General features: G+C 45.6%; 1 protein-coding gene across 1 annotated transcript in view; it reads left to right on the top strand.

The window, feature by feature from the left end:
* Positions 1 to 20,155: 20,155 nt before the first annotated feature.
* The window catches only part of LOC149347144 (2-Hydroxyacid oxidase 1-like), a 49,164-nt gene continuing 47,898 nt past the window's right edge, over positions 20,156 to 21,421 (top strand). The window contains exon 1 of the mRNA XM_089586898.1: positions 20,156 to 20,331. The gene's annotated coding sequence lies outside the window, so the exon portion shown is untranslated. The remainder of the gene's footprint in view (positions 20,332 to 21,421) is intronic.

Below are 21,421 nucleotides of genomic sequence, written 5' to 3' on the forward strand. Positions count from 1 at the left end.
GAGTACAAGTCTGAATACTCCACGGCAGCCGCAGTATACAGCATGGAACCATTCGCGCGAAGGATCTATTCGCCAAAACTCCGACGGTACCAGTTCCCTACTGCGCTCACTTATTGAGGCCATCCGCGCTTTTCTTACACCACTCTCCTCGCCGGTGGCACAGGCCATCCTTACAATCCTTGACTTCATCTCATCTCTTCTTGCACAATGGCAGTAGCAGTCAATAGACCAGCTACTCTCCCTAGCGTGCAAAGCATCCGTAACACGGCCACCATCTTTCAATGGAATGCTTGTAGCCTTCGTCCACGATTGTCTGATTTCCGACAGTTTGTCTCAAAACACCGTTTCCCGATTGTTGCCATAGCAGAATCTCGTCTGCGTACTACCATTCGTCTTTCAGGCTATACCGTTCAGAACTCGATGACCGGCACTGACATCAGCAGAGTTCTTTTAGCTGTTCGGAAAGGCGTCACCTCGATCCCACATCCGATACCTGCCGACTCACGGAATGAATATGTTGCAGCCACCGTCAAGATCATGACTATGTCATTCACAGTGATCGTTAGATATATACCCCCGCGTGTCACATTCGACGTTGACCGCCTTCAGGATATAGTACGTAGTACTCCTGCACCACACATCATAACGGGCGACTTCAATGCAAACCATCCTGCTTGGGGAGGCACCAGATCAACAGCCAGAGGACAACAGTTATTTGATTTTGCACAGTCCAACAATTTAACTTTCCTCAACAACGGCCTGGAAACGTTTTATCAAGGTGCAAGGTCCAGTGCCCTTGACATTTCTGTGATTTCTGCGCATCTGTCGTCTTCAGCAACTTGGAATGTAGACATAGAAACTCATGGTAGCGATCATCTACCTCCGTATATTAAGGTTGGTGGTGCTTTTTTAAGTTCCGAGCGGCGTAAGGTACGCTACACGAATTGGGATGTTTTCTCTGACACAGTAGAGAAATTGCAGCTCTCCCACCTTGATTATGAAAACTTTATTGATGCTGTAGCACGTGCTTAAACGACCAGCACTAAAGTTGTAACCTTACCAACAGTGTACTCAAGTGTAGATGCTGAATATGAGCGACTTCGAGCAATTCGCCGCAGAGCAGAGAGACGAGCACGCAGGACCAATAACAGAGAAGACATCAGCGTTGCTAGGCGTGCACAGAAACACGTTCAGCGCCATTTGGACAAACTCGGAAGACGGGAATGGCGATCTTTCTGCGCAAAGCTCGATCCCAGAAAGCCCCTTTCGAATATTTGGAGCATTGTGCGCAGCCTCAGTAGTCAGCCGGCACCATTAAATCCTTTTGAGTGCGTAGCTCTGAATGCGAATATTTCTCGTCTCGACGCAGCGGAGGCTTTCTGTTCTAAGATAATTGCTCGTTCATCAGCCGTATCGGTGCCACTATCTCCCCAAGGATTTATCTCTTCACCTAACACCGCCCTCCTTGACGAACCGTTCACTATGGATGAACTTCATGTGGCTCTGGCAACTACCAATAAAAGATCCTGCCCTGGACCAGATGGAATAAGCTACACTACCCTCTCTCACCTGACAAGTAGCGCCAAGGTTCAACTCCTTGCAGTTTATAACCCCTCCTGGGAGTGCGGCCGCCTTGAAACGTGTTGGAAGCGTGCGTGTGTCATACCCATCCTCAAGCCTGGAAAACCATCAACTGACTTAAACGCCTATCGTCCTATAGCCCTTCTAAGTTGCGTCGGGAAGTTGATGGAGAAAATGGTTCACTCCCGTTTAACCTGGGACCTGACGAACAGGGGAATTTATCCTCCGACCATGTCTGGTTTTCGAAAAGGACGCAGCAGCATTGACAATGTTATTGCCCTTGCCAATTGTGTCAAATGCAGCAAAGCAGTGCGGGCTATGACCATTGCAGTGTTTCTTGACGTGAAGGGAGCATTTGACAACGTCACACATGAGCCAATTCACTCAGCTTTACAATCAATTGGCATTACCGGACGAATGTATAACTGGCTGCGTGACTATCTTCATGAGAGATCGATTTTTATGTCAACATGTGAAGGTGACACAGCTCCGCATCAAATATCTCGCGGAGTACCTCAGGGGGGTATACTAAGTCCCACCCTTTTCAATCTCTCACTTGTTGGCTTGGAAAAATGCTTGCCACCGACAGTTGAAATCTCCCTTTATGCAGATGACATCTGTATATGGTGTTCCGGACGCAATAGGCGCATTGTGCATGCCCGTCTACAGAGGGCAATAGGCTCCATTGAATCATTCTTAAGCAAGCGCGGTCTCGTCATCTCGTCCGATAAAAGCTCAGCAATTGCATTTTCAAGGCGTGATCTTTCGCGCTACGGGCTGAAAGTTGCTGGTACTACAATACCGTGTGTCACAACCCAGAAATTTCTGGGGGGTAACGTTTGACAGGTCACTGTCATGGTCCCCACATGTGCAACAGATGAAAGTCAAGCTCTGCTCTTACGCCTGTATTTTTCGTATGCTCTCCACCAGCAGAACAGGCTGTCCTACACCATCATTACTTCGACTGTATGGAGCCCTCTGTGAAGGCCTTCTGCGCTACAGTCTCCCAGCTCTGGAGGGTATTTCGCAAACTAATATTAAAATCCTTGAGGCCATGCAAGCTAAAGCCTTGTGAATCTGTCTCGGCCTTCCCAAAAACACCTAAACAATGGGTACTCTAGCTAAGAGCAGACGTCTATCGGCGTCAGTGCTTTTAACCCAGGAGCTCCTTCATGCCCAGGTGCGGTTTGTGGCTCGTGTACCAAACCACCCACTCGCTGAGTACTGCATAGAGGAAATTTCTAACTTTCTCCCATCACAATACCAGCGTCCTGTCACAACCTCCACCGCACCTTGGAGGTATGCAGCATGGCAAATTAAGATCACAATCCCTGGCATTAAAAGAAAAACAAACACCCCCAATCCTGCACTTAAATACTTTGCGCTTGAGCACATTCATAGTTGCTACAATGCGTACCGTCACATCTACACTGATGGCTCTGTCACGTCCTTGTCATCTGCGATTGGCGTCTGGATTCCGTCGACATGCACCACAATTTCAGCGATACTCAGTCACCGCACTTCGACTACTGCTACCGAGCTGGCTGCTCTGCGTGTTGCATTTACTTACATCCTACAACAACCACCAACAGCGTGGGTTGTCTTCAGTGACTCTCGCGCTGCACTACAGGCGATAAATTCACCAGGAAGCCTTCAAGAGCAGATCGTCGATGACTTGAATAGGTTACACACCGAGGCCTGTGAGTTACGTCATCGTGTTGTGCTTCAGTGGTTACCCGCTCACTGCGGCCTCGCAGGCAATTATCGTGCTGACGGTGCAGCAAGATCGGCGCATGGCGACACCTCCTTGGTTCTACCGGTACCCTTTTGTCGTAGTGATGGCGCGAGACTTCTCGCTACTAAAGCCTGGCAGACGCAACGCTCTTTGTGGTGTGATCCTCGGCGTCAATACAGACCCCTCTTTCGCATTGACCCCGTTTGTGAATTCCGCATGCCCCGGAATTTAAATAGACGTGACTGTAATTGCCTGCTCCGAATTCGTCTGGACGTTGCCTTTTCTAAATTCTATCTTCATAAAATTGGTGTATCAAGTAGCCCTCTGTGCCCGACATGTGGTGTGCGCGAAGATATTGAACACTTGATTTGCCACTTCCAAATCTTTAATACTCATCGCAAGGCACTGTTAGGTGCTTTAGGACTTCGTCAGGACGACCCCGTGCACCTGGAGCATGTCCTTGGACCCTGGACTGATGCAATTTCGGCTGAGCGAGGGACAAAATCTCTCTTAGTTTTTCTAAGGGACACGGGTTTAGTGGACGTACTTGGATAGTCATCTAAGGGACACGGTTTTAGTGAACATACTTTGATGATCATTGTGTGTGTGAGAGTGCGTGAGTGTTGAGTATGTTTGATGTCACTTTTTTTTTTCACCCTCTCCTTTCATCCTCACCTGGAGTAGCATGCCAGGCCTATAACCAGGCAGACCTCTCCATTATCCATTAAAGTCTATTTCCTTCCTTCTTTCCTCACTGGCGTGATGTCTCATTACTATGTGATACTGCATATCTCAAATACATCCTGATTACATTCGCTACTCGGTAGAGTTGTGAAAAACTTTCCGGCTACTTTAACTTTTGTACCCATGGCGCTAATGACATCGCCCTCTTTGTCTCTTGACTCATGCATTTGATTTGTGCCTCTGCCTAGATTCCTCTGCACCGCTTTTAGGCTAGCTCCGTTCTTTAGAGAATGGTTTATTCTAGATATTAACTTCCGTATGACGGCTACCTTGCGCTTGTTCATTAACTTTTATAGTTCTGCTAGTTCTCGTCCTTCGGTTCGATGCTTCTTGCTTTGGCGTGTCTTAATCAGATCTTCCGTCTCCTACAAGAGCTTGCTTGTATCCTGACGAATTATCCTACCACCTACCTCTGCTGCGCACTCCGTACTAGTAGCCCTTCGATTTTCGTTTATACCTTTAACATTAAGGTCTGCGTGCTCAGTTAAAGCTGAATATGAGTTCTAGAGCGATGTTTTGATTTTCTCTACTTTCTTATCGCTAACTCCTTAACAGGGCATCGCTTCAGCCGCCGCGGTGGCTCAGTGGTTATGGCGCTCGGCTGTTGACCCGAAAGAAGCGGTTTCGATCCCTCGATGGAAGCGAAATTCTAGAGGCCCGTGTACTGTGTGATGTCAGTGCACGTTAAAGAACCACAAGTGGTCGATATTTCCGCAGCCCTTCACTACGGCGCCCCTCATAGCCTGAGTCACTTTGGGACGTTAAACGCTAATAGAGAAAAAATGGCTGAGGTTTAGCTAAGGTTAAGCATAGTCAGATGCGAAGCATATTGATGGCTGGGCTTGGTAATACATGGCTTTCCTTGGTTGAATACTTGGTCATTTTAATACAACCACTAGAAGTGTAGGAAGGATTGCCGTGGCAGCTATATACGGGATCATCGGTGAATTCAATGCAGAGTGTACAACCGCTGCCCCAGCACCGGCTACAACAGCATTCTTGGCGCCCATGGAAAGTACATTGGAAACACCCTTAGTTATTCCACCACCGCCACCATTCCCTATTCAAATCAGCCCTGCTTCTAGGCGGCATCCCAACACCTGGCCGCCTCGTAAGTGCCCGGAGAGCGAGCCAAGCTCAGCTTTATACCGCTGCTGTAGCGTCACGTGGTCAGCTGCAGCGCCTCTGATGTGGAGCATCCACCGCCGCGGCCGACCGCGCGAGCCGGCAGCCCATCTCTCCTCTGCTGTGACGTCATGTTGTCACGTGGTGTCACGTGGTCACGCTAAAGGTCAATGGTAGCTCCACCGCCGCGCTCGATGGGCTGTAGTGTAGCTCTAGAATTATGCTTCGCATAAAAAGGGACCCCGCTTCAGTACTTGCTTCCGTAGCTTCTTCGAGTCTATGGTAATTCGACACCACATCATCGTCTGGTCGCCACAACCCACCTTTCCGAGGACCTCCAAATCCTGCACAACGCCAAGTTGTGCGAAAAGTGTGAACTCCATTTCATTTTGTCTCCCCATTGCGGCTATTCCGCGTGCACTTTCTGTTCTTTCGTTAGCGGAAAACCATATTTATGATGGGTAAATTACTTCCCCCTGCCAACTCTGATAACAAATCCGCCCTTCTACTGCCAAAGCCCCTGCGATGGCCACCGACTGCGTGGTCTCCAGCCGGCTTTTTTCCTTCGTCGGTGTTGAAATTACCTAGTCTCCTGTGTATTTACTTTGCTCATTGCCGATTCCACGTCCCTACAGAAGCTTTCTACGATCTGGTCATCATTGCTTGATGTAGGTGCCTAGGTCTGTACCACCTTGAGTTGTACATTTTATTCAACGAAATTACAATAACCACCACCCACTCGATAATACTGTGGTATTTCTCTATGTCGCCAGCTATGCCCCAATAGATGAGGAATCCCACACTTCGTTCTGGCCTGTCCACTGATCAGTGACAGCACAGTACGTGCTCACCGCTTACCACTTTATGCGTCTCATCAGTCCTCCTAACTTCACTAAATCACGTGATATATCCCATTTATTATTCCCTAGTTACTCGAACAGCACATCTAGACTTGCCCCACTAGATAAGGTTCTAGAGTTACACATTTCCAGGCTCAGTTACAAACAACGGCCTGACCGGAGAAAGAGATTCTACGCACGCCCCGCTGCTACACAGGTCTGACCGCCGCCTTGGGCAGCTGCTCCGCTGCCGCTGGGAACTGAGGGCCTAGGGTTAGTTGGTTTGTTCATACAGGAGGTTGTGGCGAAGTGCTGCAACGGTGTGGTCAAATCCTGTTCTGGTGAGGAAGTGCGTTGTCGGTTCTGATCCCAGAGAGCAGACCGCACCTCAGGCCTGGTTATGCAAGTCCATCGGCATGCGGAGTTCTTCTTTTTTTCATCCGGTGAAGGATTGCACAGCGCCAGAATTTGCATCCCGTTCCTGTCGCACGCGAGGCGGATGCTCCACCTCTACGCCATTGTTGCACCTAGATCACTGCACCACAGCACGGTAACTTTCACAATGCTTAAGAAACGGGTGCCAACCCAACACCTTGCTGCCTGGAGCTGTCTTCGCCGTCTGTGTTTATAACGCAGGCTATTTATTGTCTTGGCTGTCCCAAGAATCGACATCGGTGGCCTGTCTGCTGGTTCCCCTTCGCGTTCAGTGGCGACGAGCGTAACCGGACAGCACTTTGCGCTCAGGCGAACCTCAATTGCCTTGACGCTCTCCTGACTAGTTTTGAATAGGGTGTTTTGTTATCCACTCGCCTCCGCTTCAAGGGTCGTGATGCCCTTCGTATCACACTGGGCCGCCGTTCCTCCCTCGCGGTAGCAGTTTGAGTCCCACGTGCCGCTCGCGTACAGTGTGTTATGCGTGTGGCGTGGTTTCTATGCGATTGTATGGCGACTGCAATAATGCGACGGAACGGGAAATAGGCATTAGAATGTTGATTCGCCCGTGGCAGTAGTGTTTTTGAGCTTTGAGTGTGTTTTATGCCTGACGCAGTAGCTGCGACTGCATGACAATCGAAAAGGTATATCGGGATGTTGTGTTCTTCATCCGCCAGGTGCACTGAAAACGAACCTCGGTCGTACGGTCTTCCTTTGTAGCCATAAATTACAGTATCGCGGTCGCTCAATTCCGTAGAATTATGCTTCATTTGTCGTTCGAACATAAGGACAGTTCACAAGGCCCCAAGTTTCTCGGATATGGCAGGAATCTAAGGTTGTATCTGGGGTTGAAAGATCACGACACATCTGAAACCGAATGGGCATGTTTTCTCCACCCCTTTCCTTAGTGGCTTGTTCCGCAACAAAAGCATGGAGATGGTCGAGTTTCCCTCTAGACGGTGCTGGCTACTCGTAGATTGATGATACGATGCGACGACGTCTTTCTGATTTTTAGTTGCTTAGTGGCATTATTCAAAGACAAAGTTAACTGAAAAGTTCTTTTTATTTTCAAAACATTAAGAAAAAGCAAATAAGAGCGACTAATTCACATTGAAAACCCCCAAATTTAACTCCTGATAACCACGTTTTTATCCCATTATCACCGGCAGGTAAAACTTATTAATGGTAGACGGAGTAGCACAGGCCGCCTAACTGGCTTCCGTGGAACCGTCTGCTCTATCTGTTCAGAAGGGCCGGCTAGCCGTCTCACAGGGTAGCCTTCGGGCAAGGAATAGGTCTCTCATTATGGTATGGTTGCGGGCTAGATTGAAAATCACGTTTCACGTAAAGATCGCATTAAGAAACGAATGAGTGAAAAACACAGACAAGCTCTTATCCTTGCTGCTGCCCTCGAGAGGCAACAAAAAAGTAACCGGCGGTAAAAACCTGCCCAGAAACATGCCGGAGGAATTTTACTGATGCGGCCACACAGAGCCAACGAAAGGATTCTGTTTTCTCAGAAGTGGTTTATTGAAAATCAATAAAAAAGGGAATCAAAATAAGCAACTGGAGAAAAAAAGGCTCTCCTTCGTTGGTGTCACACAGTCGTGGCATCTTTACTTACTGACACGCAGAAAGTAGGCACGGCGCCAGGCTATCCATAGTGACCTGGCGTGAAAAAGTATGTTATAATGCCCATGTGGCATAAAGATACAATCAACAGAACAAAATTTAGCGACGAGAACATCCCGAAGTCGTTCCTTCGAGAGCTCCTAAATAATAGGGCTGGCTTATTGGGAAGCGTCTTCGTCGTCAGGTCCTGAAAAAAGTGCTCGGCAAATTTTTATGTTGTCTGGCAGGCTTTAACTCTTGCCCACAGTTGGTACCATCAGCTGCAGGACTATTACAGCTTTTCCGGCCTTTGTCATCGGCGCACGTGTTTCTTCTCTGATAGACAAAACATGCGACTGCGGACAGCGTGTTGCACAAGATGTAATATGCACCGAGGCGGCTGCAATTTGGAGAAGGAAGGCTGCGAAGCGTACTGAGGTGTCACTAATAGGGGGAAGCAAGGCGATGGGAAACGCTCGAAACATGCACAACTGAGGCGAAGGAGGGCAGTGCTCTCCCTGGGGCCACTTCCCTTTTCTTCGAATGAGCTCATATTTTGTGTGTGGTGCAGCAGTCGGAGATGAATGTATTAGGGGCTGTTGTATACCTGGGTGTTCTGCCCACACTGAATAAAGACAAAAGATATTTCGCTTTCTTCGGGACAGCTTGCGGATAGAAAAAGAAAAAGTGGCGATCGCTGGTCTAGTGAGATAGCTGCAGACCAACAAACAACTGCAAAGCATGTGAATTAATAAAAGCGAAACGCTTGCATTCCAGAGCAGTTCTTGCTTGGGAAGAGACATAATGCCGAACTTGCATCCTCGCAGTTACTGGAATCAGCAGCGGTCAAAGGCTACTTCTCGCACTTGATTTCATTGCGGACGAGAAGCTTTGGTAGATGCAACTGCAGCTCGAAAAAGTAATTGTGATTGTTGAAAAACTAATTGAAATGAAATGCAGAGTATTAAGGTCAACAGACCGCACTGGAATAGGTGCGCTACTCCAGCTGTGGAAGTGTGGTACGCCCTCTGCTCGAAAGATGCCAATATTCTCGCCAGATTAGCTGCGAAGGGTGATCTACTTCAGTGTAACTTGCTGCGATTGACTGTTTCAACAATTTGTGGTGCAACTCTGTCTTGGAAGAATACCATATTTGTTGAATTCCGCGTGGTAGCGGGAGTTTTCTCTGCCAAACGGCCAGTCGCCACACTGGGCTCAGTGCAGCCGAACGGGGTTGTGGGACGGCGTCGCTTAAGGTGAAAGCGAAACGCAAAAGCGCAAGTGTGCTGTACCATATCAGTGGACGTTAATGATCCCTAGGTGGTCGAATTGACTAATTCCGGATCGCTTCAATACGGCACGTTTTTCTCTCTTCTTCCTTAACTCCTACCATCTCTCCATTCCTTTACAGCGCTGTTCAGGTGTCCAGCGCGATATCAGACAATTACTGCGCCATTTCCTTTACTCATTAAAGAATTTTTAATTTTTTTTTTCAGCATGCCGCCAAGAGCGGTGGTTCACCCAGAAAGGGGCTCTGGTCATCGAGACGTTCTAATTTTGAACTGCAACGTTCGCCAACCGACCCTCTGGAGCCCCCAGCTCAGCTTTGCACCTGCTTGAGGATGCTCGCGATACGTGGGCACTCTGCACAAATGAAGTCAACAGTTCGTGAAACCAGGCAGGCACTAGTCAGTGTTCTTTTTATGAGGGTGTGTTCATTAAGTGACTAGTTTGTAGCTTAATCACACTTTAAATGGTTGGAAATTTAGCACAAAGTAGAGGAAACGTCAGCCACGACTAATTTCTCAGGTTTGAGAAAAAAAACATGCCAAAAAATAAAACTTCTCCTTGCTTCCTTTGGTTTTAGTTACTGTTGGCTTTTTTGGTATGCACTTCTATTAAGGGGAACTTTTATAAACCCCGCAGTGATGAAAGGTTCACTGGCTTACACTTGCTGGTGACCATATCTGAGCTAAATTAAGAAACTCTAAACTTTTCGTCCATGCAGTTATGTATGTAATATTTGCTGTTTTCTTTTTGCAGCCTACACGCTCTCTTCTTTGGCGTACCTGCCCGCTTAATCATCGCAAAACCTGCCACAGTGCTGGCACGTTAGCGTAATATAAATGAAATACCCTATACTCAGAGATACAGATAATTGAATTTTCTGCTGTGAAACGAATTTCCTACCGGCGCTTCAGAACATAGACACCAATGAAGTGCACAATAGAAGTGAAACAATATCTGTGAACGTCATGAAGTGAATCCCCCAAATTGAGATACAGACAATGGGACGAAGAATGACAAAGAACACAGCGCTGACTACAAACTGAAGGTTTTATTTCCGCGACATCGGGTATAAATACACAAATGAAGTGAAAGTGATTCAAACTAATGATCCATGTCCGGAACAAAAAAACACAACAAAAACAAATGCACAAGAGAAGAGCAATACAATGGTTATGCTTCCTTGAGAAGAGACAATTCTTTGTCCAACAGTGCAATTCAAGGTGCCGGGAAAAGCGAATTGCACAGCCTCCTAATCTTGATAGCCTCGATTATTTTTCGCGTATATTTGTGCCCATTTATTGCAATCACGTTGGTATCACTGTTCAATGCACGCATTGCTTTTTCAGATTTTTTTTTCTCCTTCACAACCTCAGCAGTGAATGCCCAGGTGGCCAGATTTAACTTGTGCATCTTTGTAGCAGTGTTCTTATAATCCTTCATTAAGGCACCGTGCAGTCTGCACAACATATTGCCCTGGACGGTGTCTTAAGGAAAGACTAAAATAAGACTGTTACAAAGTTCCCAAGCTATTTCAGTTGTGTCAATTGTTTCTAAATTTTCTGAAGGTGTCATTAATAATAGGCTGATGGGCTTCTTACATAAATATAACATCATCGATAGCTCACAATGCGGATTAGAGACGAACAAGTCAACAGAACATGCTTTATTAACAAGGATGGAGAAAATTATTGAAAAATATCGAACATTGAAGATACACGCTTGGTCTCTTTCTGTATTTCCGTAAGGCATTCGACTGTGCACAGCATGCAGAAAATAGCAACTTATGGCATGCATGGTATTGCGTGACATTATGTTATAGATCTCAGTATGTGCAGGTAAATAATGTATCTTCCTGGCACTGTGCTATTAGACAGGGAGTGCCGCAGGGGTCAATATTAGAACCACTCCTGTTTATCACCTATATTATTGATTCCTCCAAAATACCATGGTCACCTCATTATTTATGTATGCGGATGATGCTAATATTTTCTTTTCTGCTACTTCCTAGTCGGAGTTTGAAGCAAGTGTAAATTCTTATCTAAAAAAAATTCATTTGTGGCTACAAAATAATAACCTAAGTTTCAACCTGGCAAAAACGAACTACATTATTTTCATACCTATTAATCTCCCCATGTCGCAATCTATCAATATAAAATATGAAAACACTACAATAAGTCGGATTACTAACAAAAAATTTCTTGGCGTTTGGTTTAATGAAACCCTGTCCTGAAATGTTCATGTTTCAAAACTAACTAATGAATTAAGTAAAGCTGTTGGATGCCATATAAAATTGCACCTGAACAGTGGATCTATTAATGGGTCACGGCGACCAACGCAGGCAGCGGTCAGGTCATAGCAGGACGGCAGAACCAGCCGAAGGAAGCAGCTCCAGCACGAGACTCGCGCCCGAACCACCAGCGATGACGACGAAGTGCGCCACTGCGGAGTCGTCCTCTTCTTCTTCTTACACACCTTTAATACCTCTTTGGCTTAAGCTAGCAATATATTATGCCTTTTCTTCGTACTCTATTTTAGTCTGGGCAACCACAACAGCTGGTAACATTAAAAAACTTCACACAATCCAAAAAAGAGCCTTGCGGGCATTAAAAGGATTTTATGGCTTACCGCTAAATTTGCCAACTGCTCCACTCTTTAGAAAATATAGTCTGCTAAACACTAAGCAGATTTGTAACTTTCGCCTGCTGCAGCATATACACAAAAATCGATTATATGATACCCCCAATGATACCCCGAGAATGAGGTACCCCCTCCGCAAAATAATGAAAGTAGTACCGAGAATCCTCACAAACTACAGCAAACAAAGTTTGAATTACTAGGTACCAACTATTCTCAATGTGTTTATCCTTAAAACTGAATTTACCATCTCTCTAAATGGTTTGAAGAAAAAAATCAAGCAGCTTTTGTTAGAAACTGACCCTCTATTAACACGAAAACTTCTTAGGTTGTCTCGTTTATGGCGTATATTGGTTATTTTTACTTTTTTACTGCATATCATGTTACTTTTTTAACTTACTACGATTTCAGTCATTGGTAAAATTTTCATGGAAAGTAGCGGGGCCAGTTGGTTCATTTTTTCTACTTAAAACAGTGCGCAGGGACAGGACAAAGTCGAGAAACAGTTGTGTGTCTGTGTGTTTCTCGACTTTGTCCTGTCCCTGCGCACTGTTTTAAGTAGTAAATTTTCAATGTTTTCATGGTTTATGTTTTCCTTGCAGGGCCTGTGCCCTTCTTTTGTATAATTATTGTGTATCTTGTGTTTTATTGACGTTGTCTCAAATGCATGCAGCGCTTCTTTACTTGCATTCTTGTTATGCCATTGCATTTATGTCAATATAGATTATATCTCCTGTGTGTTATATACCGCGGCCACACTTTCTAATACTGTGCCTCTTCATCTCGTTTTGTGTACATAATATCACTAATTCTTCGTATTTGATTGCCGTAATGTTATCATGCTTGGATATTTTTGCTATGTGCTGCGCACCGCTGCCCCTACTTCAGGTGCCGGAACCTCGTCAGGCCAATTGGCCTTTTGCCTCGGCTCCGTCTTTCTGTTGAAAAGAAAGAAAAAATAAACTTCAGAATCTGGTCACATCGGCATTCACTCTCGAGATTGCGAAGAAGCAAAAAACGCAGATAAGCTATCCGTGCCGCGGTGCAGTGATACCACAGTGGTGGCAAGAAATCGTGACAAATGAACGTGACAAATAATCGAGGCTCTGAAGAATAGAAGGCTGCAAAATTCTTGAGTCAGCACCGCTTCAAATGAACTGTCAGACAAACAACTGTCTCTTCTGGGGGAAGCACAATCATTGTATTGCTCTTCTCCTGAGCAATTGTTTTTGTTGTTATTTTTTCCTATTCTTGACATGGATGTTCTGAATCAATTTCTTGTCGTACGTGCACTTATACTCGATGTCACGGAAATAATACCTTCAGCTGACAGTCAGCGCTGTGCACGTTCTTTTTCTTTGTCCACATGTTTGTGTCTCATACGGCGCTCTTCACTTTATGATGCTCCATAACCAACTACCCCGCCAGAACACCTTGATGCAATTTTTAAAAAAACTCAAGGAAAATCGCCCTAAATGCACAGAATAACCTCTTAGTTCCATTTCAGTTCGATATGTGATAAGGAAGCTCGAATGGAATCGTAGAAAAATTACTTCGGAGCGTAATACAAATTATAACTCACGGCCGTGCTAACGAAGAAACGCAATGTGCATTTAAAAAAGCAAGGTAAAAGGTTCATTTGATAACCGTACAGTGATTGCTTGAACATCTTTAAGGCACACCGTTACCAACCCTTCCTGGAGACTTTGCACGATTTTAAAAGCTACTTGGCTATAACGACTTTCAAAATACACATAATTTATAAAACTTTTCAATGCGCATCTCAGGCTCACATTGTATTCTAATTGTTGGGAACACGATTTAATCCCTCGCCGTTCACTGCACTTTGGAGGATTTTTCTGGTATTTCGAGGAATTCTTTCCACCCGACTCATGAAGAGGCGCAGTCATACTATTTCTTTACCGAGTTTCATGGCTGACACGGCATCGCATGTGGAGGCACCTGGCGAAATATGTTCCCTATAAAGGTACAAAGGGTTTATCTCCCACAGCATCAATTCACCAACTAAGCGCCCCATGGCTAAAAGGTATGAAAGAGTCTCAGCACGTAAAGTCTCCAGACGTGTAAGCAATATATTTAACTGTATTCTCATCGTCTCTTGTTTGTAATATGTTTGAATAATACCAATGTAGAATGTTCTATAACATATCCTGCTCAGAAGAGAGGTAAAACAAGGTTTCAGGTATTGCCTGAACTACAGTAGTGGCTTCAATTACGTAGTCGGCAATATATGCCCACCGTTGTAATGTGCAACAATGATAAGCAGCCTTCAAACGTATAGCATAGCCAGTATTCGGCTTTAACACGTATAAGAAGTAATACAGGACCACTATATAGCACGTGCGTTAAAAAACTTCCTTTATTTCACCTTACGATTGTACCAGATGGTTAGGATAGTGGAGGCCAGCAGCGTGACCTACCTTTGTATTACATCGGTAGCAAAAACGCACGTGCGGCTGATATGCAGAAAGGATAGCGCACATGCACTATCTCTTCAGTTCCATACCAGCACATTTCATTTAAGGACTTGAGTCTCATTTTTTCATTCTTCGTATTCAACCATCTGTTATACGCATGCATCAATAACATGTGCAAAACGCCATTTCTTTGCACGTAATCACAGAGCACTGGCACAACCAAGCCCCTCCTAGATTTTGTCTCTCAATATTTCTATTTCAGCACACACTTCGAGTGCGTAATATAGGACTTGCAGTTGTAGTCTACATGCAGCTGTCTATGCGACCATCAGAACGAGGTTATGAATCACACAGCCGAGAAACAGTGCTCTGTTTTAGTAGACAAGTGCATGAAAATTAAGCAGAAACATAAAATTTTACACAACATGTAGTAACATTTCACTTAATTGTGCATAGCCGTATACCACCAAGAGAGAGAGAGAAAGAAACAATGATTCTAAGTGACCTTCTCTAAATTCAGCCATTTTGATAAATTAGATGCGTCTTACACTGGGAATTTGTTCTCGAGTCCATATCCTCTGATGATTCATATAAGGAACTTCTGAAATTGTTTTCTGACTGCATAAAAGCCGCCTTCACGGGTTCCTTTTTGGTTAAGAACTAGACACTTAGAAGTAAGCTATCGATCTTTCATTCACTGCTGCAAAATATGCAAACATATAAGTAATGGCCGCGTAGCCACTGTAAACAAAAATAAAAGCCTTTTTAATTTATCTTTAACAGAGCGGGACTGTAAACGTTCTGCTACCTTAAAAAAACTGTTTGCTGCCAGAAAGGCTTATTTTACTCATCGGATCGATCCCATTGCAAACGATTAAAAAAAACTTCCTTGAGAAATGTTTCTTTAGTGAAAAAGAGCCCTCTTTCTCACATAAAATGCTTTATAATAGCGTTTTGAGTGAAACTCAAGAGCGTATTTAAAATGCTTTTAGTCGTTATTTTTCATCGCGTGCAGGCCCGAAAAACGTTACATCAGGCACAATGCCAGCCATTTGTTCGGATTCTTTTTTCCTCTGCCCATCAAACGCATCGGGCAGCCGCGGTGGCTCAGTTGTTACGGCGCTCGGCTGCTGACCCAAAAGACGCGGGTTCGATCCTGGCCGCGCCGGCTAGAATTTCTTCGGAGGAGAAATTCTAGAGGCCCGTGTACTGTGCGATGTCAGTGCACGTTAAAGAATCCCAGGTGGTCGAAATTTCCGGAGCCCTTCACTACGGCGTCTCTCATAGCCTTAGTCGCTTTGGGACGTTAAACCCAACAAAACCAAAACCAATCATAGACTTAGTCGTTTTGGGACGTTAAACCTCATAAACCAAACCAAACCAAACACATCGGAGGTTTCTCCTATTATTGTTGGACTACATGACATCGCTTGCGGTAATGATAACATATCGCTGCTGTGAGGCCGCGACTCGTTTATGACGTCCTTAGCTCTGCTTTATTTGCATTTGATTGGGGCAGCTGTACTACTCTGAACTTCGCAGCACTTTTTCCATGCTCCCTGCCCGAACGGCCCGCGCAAGCGCATTCAAAATAGCGGCGCACTGCGATGTCATTATCGGCTTAGCGGCGCCGCTATGATGGGGAAGTCCGTTTTGCACAATGAAAGCGTTTAACGGAAGGTGGCTGTTTACATATAGTTGAGAGTTTGACGGAATACCATCTCGCGAGGAGCGCACATAGCGTAATTAACAAACGTACACTGGCCAAATTCTTCAAAAAAAAAGGAATTTTTTTTTTACGTTTCGGGGCCCGTACGGGTCCCCTTGATCACAAGAGCGCTGCATGGAACGACAGTGGCTTATATACGTTTAAAATTTCCTGGTGAGCGATTGTAGATTTCCAGCAGGTTACCACGTGTCCTGTTAAGAGCATGCTTTGTGATATATTTTGAGTGATTTCAAAAGGAGGCGCGATGACAAGTTTTTCTCTGTGGCAATGATAGATGCTTCGCCCCAATCAATGGGGTGTCCTGTTGATGCGTTGTGTTCCTCCAAAGCATTAAATGTAGAGCGGTCGTTCATGACGTCATTCTGATGCTCTTTGAGCCTTCGTCTGAAATTTCCAGTTTCGCCAATGTAGGCAGCGTCACAGCCTTGGCATGGTATCCTGTACACCACACCAGGGTATCTTGAGCGTTCTAGGCGGTCTTTAACCCGTACCAGCTGCTTTTTTAACTTGCTGGTAGGCTGATGAGCATTGTGCCCGTCATATCCTTTGAAAATGCGTGCAAGTGCCTCGCTCACCCCCGCAGCGTATGGAATATTTGCACGCTTGGTTTCCGTGCTTTCTTGCGAAAGCAATACTACTTGCACTTTCACGCCTTTGCCGTGCCGCGGCGGTGACCACCATTGTGCCGCGGCGGTGACCACCACTGACCTTCATTTGACCTTGATTGCATTAGATTGAATTAGATTAGATTGGATTGGACTCAATTCGACTGGATTGGACTGGAGTGGACTGGAGTGGACTGGATTGGATTGGTTTGGATTAGATATATTAGATTAGATTATATTAGAGTAGATTACATTGAATTGGATTGGATAGGAGTGGATTGGATTGAATTGGATTGGAGTGGATTTAATTGGATTGCATTGGATTCGATTGCATTGGATTGCATTGGATTGGATTGGATGGGATGGGATGGGATGGGATGGGATGGGATTGGATGGGATGGGATGGGATTGGATGGGATTGGATTGGATTGTATAACCGATGCATCACCACAAGTCTAACCACAAGCACCACCACCAGCTACACTACCAGCTGTACCATGGCGTAGGTACGGATATTGCTTTTGCAATTACCGGGCTTAACCAAGCTAAGCCACAGCGATTTTTTTCTCTTTTTGTCTGTTGTCGATTGTCTGTTAACAATCGCCTGCGTCTACACGGCTTCGCTGCCTTTTTTCAAACCGCTTTTCGGTGACTTCGTCGCCGGCGCTGCGAGAAAACCGGAGTATGCAAGACTTCGCCAATTTTTTTGTGGCGTTCCCGCCCCCTCTTGCCTCCCCTGTCCGACGCGCTGAGTGCCCACTCCTTCACGATGGCTTCCCACGTGGCGCCAAAGTTAAAAATTAGCCAACGTGTATGTAGGTCTCAAGTCTGCAAGCACGCTGACGACCTTGGAGCATTCATTTAAAAGAAATGCGCGGGTAATTTTCCAGCGCATCAGGCTGGTGGCGGAAGAGTGGCTTCATGTCAGAAGCGCCGGCAGCAAAGCAGAAAGGGACAAATCCACGTGACGAAAGGAGCTTCGAATATTTTGTTATTTGTTTGTTTGGCTCTGGGTTCTAGCTTTTTCCTAGCCGCTTCTATTTTTGTTAATTAGATATTTTTGTTAATCGCAAAACAAATTCTAGTCTGTCTAGGCAAAATCTCCGGATAAATTGACTGCTACAGCGAAATCCATTATTACATTAAAAAATTGCGTTCTTAAACTCTTTCCCGTAGACATATGCTTCTTTCCAGAATTTCTGGGCATGTATTTTTCACCTGCCTCTCACTATCCTTGGCTGTGTCTCACTGCATCTAAAATGGTTTTATCTTTGGGCCAAATCCAGCAAACTTCACGGTGGCTTTGATTTACCCACGCCATTGTGACGTTATATGCTATTAGTGCCATAAATGTTTTCTTATAATTATTATCGCAATTATTAGGGCCCGCCGTTCGCAGTTCGCTGAAGGGCAGCCACTCTTTATGCTTGAGCTGGTAACAAATAGTGAAAATGGGTTTGTCACCTATTGCCAAATGGTGGGCAGGTAAAAGTTCGACTTATTCGGAGAGCTGTCGTAATATTATTTCGAACTGGGTTATTTACTGAAAAATTCACGATTCTTAGGAAACTTTTATTTCGCGCGATTTTATACCTTGCGTAAAGCAACACATTTACTATGGTCTTTGTTTCTCTGCGCGAACTTCGAAAGTGCTTTGCCGGAGAAGCCAATGCTGCGGCTTTCCAGCCAAGTCTCCAGTACGCAGGCGAACATTCGTGTTCAGTTGAGTTTCATGCGCTGTCACATTGTGCAGAATATGCGCTTTTCGCGTACTTCGGCAGAACAGCTGCGCGACGACATCCTGTTCGTAATTTTTGCTCTGCCGTCTCAAAGCAGCCGAGTGCGAATCTGCTACGTGTCTGCGGCCAGCTCACCACTTTGCATTTTTTTTTACGAACGAGTTGAAGCAAAAGTCGGCCACATTTCTTCTCTTTGCGTCTATTATGCAATGAGCGCGAAAGCACGTGCGGAGAATAGCTTCGCCAAACACCGTCATTCACCTTTGCCAGACAACGCTGCCAGAAGCAATACCTTGGCAGCCTTGACAACCTCTTTCACATAGACGGTAGCTTAGGGAAAATCCCTGTCCGTCTGTCGCAAATGCAGACTTGTGTTCTATCCGAAGGCTACTGGTTTTTTCTTCATTTGCTAATGTCTGCACGTGCGGAACTTTTTTTGGCTGCTGGCCCCATGATGTTTTTATTTTCATTTGAGTAGTATAAAATATTGCCGCGAATATTTGTAGCGTTTGTTTGTTCATTCTTCGAAGCTGCCGGCAAGCCGCTTCATCGCTTTGTTTGTGATGCAAGACGCGCCTGGATTTCTCTCGATTGATCACATCCAGGCGGAGCCGATTCTACGTTGTTCCAGAATGTTGTAGTAACTTTCCACGCCGTGTTTCGAAAGTTCGCAGTAGGCTTTAAATTGAGCACTACCGAGAGCGGCGGGCATTTTGTTCGACGACCGCCGAGCACGCCCGTTGCTACGCCACCACCGAGTCATTCAGTCCATTGTAGGCGCAAGCCTGCCCAAAGAAAGAGCTTTGTTATGCGCCCTTTTCGCTTTCTTTCTACTCTCTGGATATGAGCCACGACTACATGACAATATACCACCACTCAGCACAAGGGAATCTCCACAGTGTATCTGAAGTATCCTTTCGAGATTCCACTATCCGCTGCCTTATTTAACGCGTGCAAGAATAAACTACCAATGCATCGAATAACGAAAACTGTTCGCATGACTTTTAAAGTTAGAGCTTTACTCCTCGGGGTACAACTTCCGATATCGATGTGGATGAGACGGTGACCTTCAATGCCTCACGAGGTCAAGCTGAACTTGAGTGCTTGGTGGTACGGCCCAAGCTAACGTAGTATGACCATGTGATCATGTGACTATGACCACTGGGTACCTGACCATGACCTTCATATTTCATTTCAGAAAATGGGCACCACATCGACAACGATCTTCAATGCCTCACAAGTTCAATTCGAACTTAACTGCGTGATGGTATGGCCCAAGAAATGGTAGTACGACCACGTGATCATATGACTATCACCATGGAATATGTGACCTTGACCTTTGACCTTGACAATTGGCCTTGACCGGTGACCTTTGCATTTGATGTGAGACGTTTGAGGCCATGCTTAACAAAGCTTTCGCTCGTATGACTAGGTTGAAGCCCCGTTGAACAAAGCCATTTTTTCTCGTCCAGCACACACACTACCACGAAGTGCCGACGGAAGCATGTAATCCGCGGCGGGTAACTGCACTAGCAACTTGTTTTTCTTGAAACAGTGGCTACTTGCCTCGGGCCGACGGCCTGGCACGTCGCTTGAAATGATCTCCCGGACGGCTTATTTATCGCCTCAGTCTCTCTCTCTTTGTCTTGCGCAACTGCGAAATCGGTGGCGGACGTTGTGACTTACGTCGGCGCATAGGCGCGGTAAAAGCGGCGAAGCGCCTTCCGTTTTGCCACTCAAGGTCACGTTTTCCTGCAGCGCTGTTACACTCCGACGTTCACTCTTGAATTGACGGCGAGCAGCGGTCTGCGAAGGTCGCCACCGCAAATGTGAGTAGAGACCCCGAGATGAGTTACTTAGTATCCTGCGTTTTCATTGCGAGAGCTATATCATAATGTATATGTAATATCACGTGAAGAGTACGTATATACCTCACATTGACGTAGACAGGCGCGATATTAGAACAAAAATCTCTGTTTCATCTTAAACAACCTGCAGTTAGTCACTATAAAGTACTGCTTTGAAGAAAAAAACCATAGCTATACTAGCGTGACCCCAAGCTTAAAAAATATGTGCCACACCTAATTCTCTAGCTTGGTGGGAAGGAATCCTGTGAGGGAATATATCAACTAGTATTCAGAGGACTCTTTCGCTTGGAACCGCTATCGATCCCTGTTTGTTTGCTGAGAGGTGACGCATCAGTTTTAAGCTATGACTAATGACTTCGTTCTTGCATGCCTAACTGCTTGTACAGGCGTAATTTCGTTTATTTTCTCCAAATTTTTCGCCCCTCATTATGGCTATGTTGGCATCAAAAAACCCTGTCCTAAAACAGGGCTTCGAAAGGCGCTGTTCTTTTGTTATGCTGACCAATAGTACATTAGAAATATTATCTCTGTTTCATTAGGGCCGCCGCGGTCGCTCAGCGGTTATGGTGCTCGGCTGCTGGCCCGAAAGACGCGGGTTCGATCCCGGCTGCGGCGGCTAGAATTTCTTTGGAGGAGAAATTCTAGAGGCCCGTGTACTGTGCGATATCAGTGCACGTTAAAGAACCCCAGATGGTCGAAATTTCCGGAGCCCTTCACTACGGCGTCTCTCATAGCCTTAGTCGCTTTGGGACGTTAAACCCCATAAACCAAGAACAAAACCATCTGTTTCATTAGGCTGAGGAACTTAAGCTTTCGGGCTCTTTCCCGCGGAGCTTTTACTGAAATAAAAGAATCGAAATACTAGGTAGGGCAGTGGAGGTTTTCGCCACATCGCTGCTCATATTAAATCGGCTTAGGTACATAGCCGCACTAAGCTGTGTGCATTTTCGACCTTTCGATTTCCCGAGCTGTTATAGTACATACTAGCGAGGTGTGAAAAGACTAAGAAGATTGCGTTCGAGAAAGATTACGTGTCTTTTCTATTGATATG

Source organism: Amblyomma mixtum, chromosome 4 (assembly GCF_055824585.1).
Source record: "Amblyomma mixtum isolate Tamu chromosome 4, ASM5582458v1, whole genome shotgun sequence".
NCBI classification, from domain to species: Eukaryota; Metazoa; Arthropoda; class Arachnida; order Ixodida; family Ixodidae; genus Amblyomma; species Amblyomma mixtum.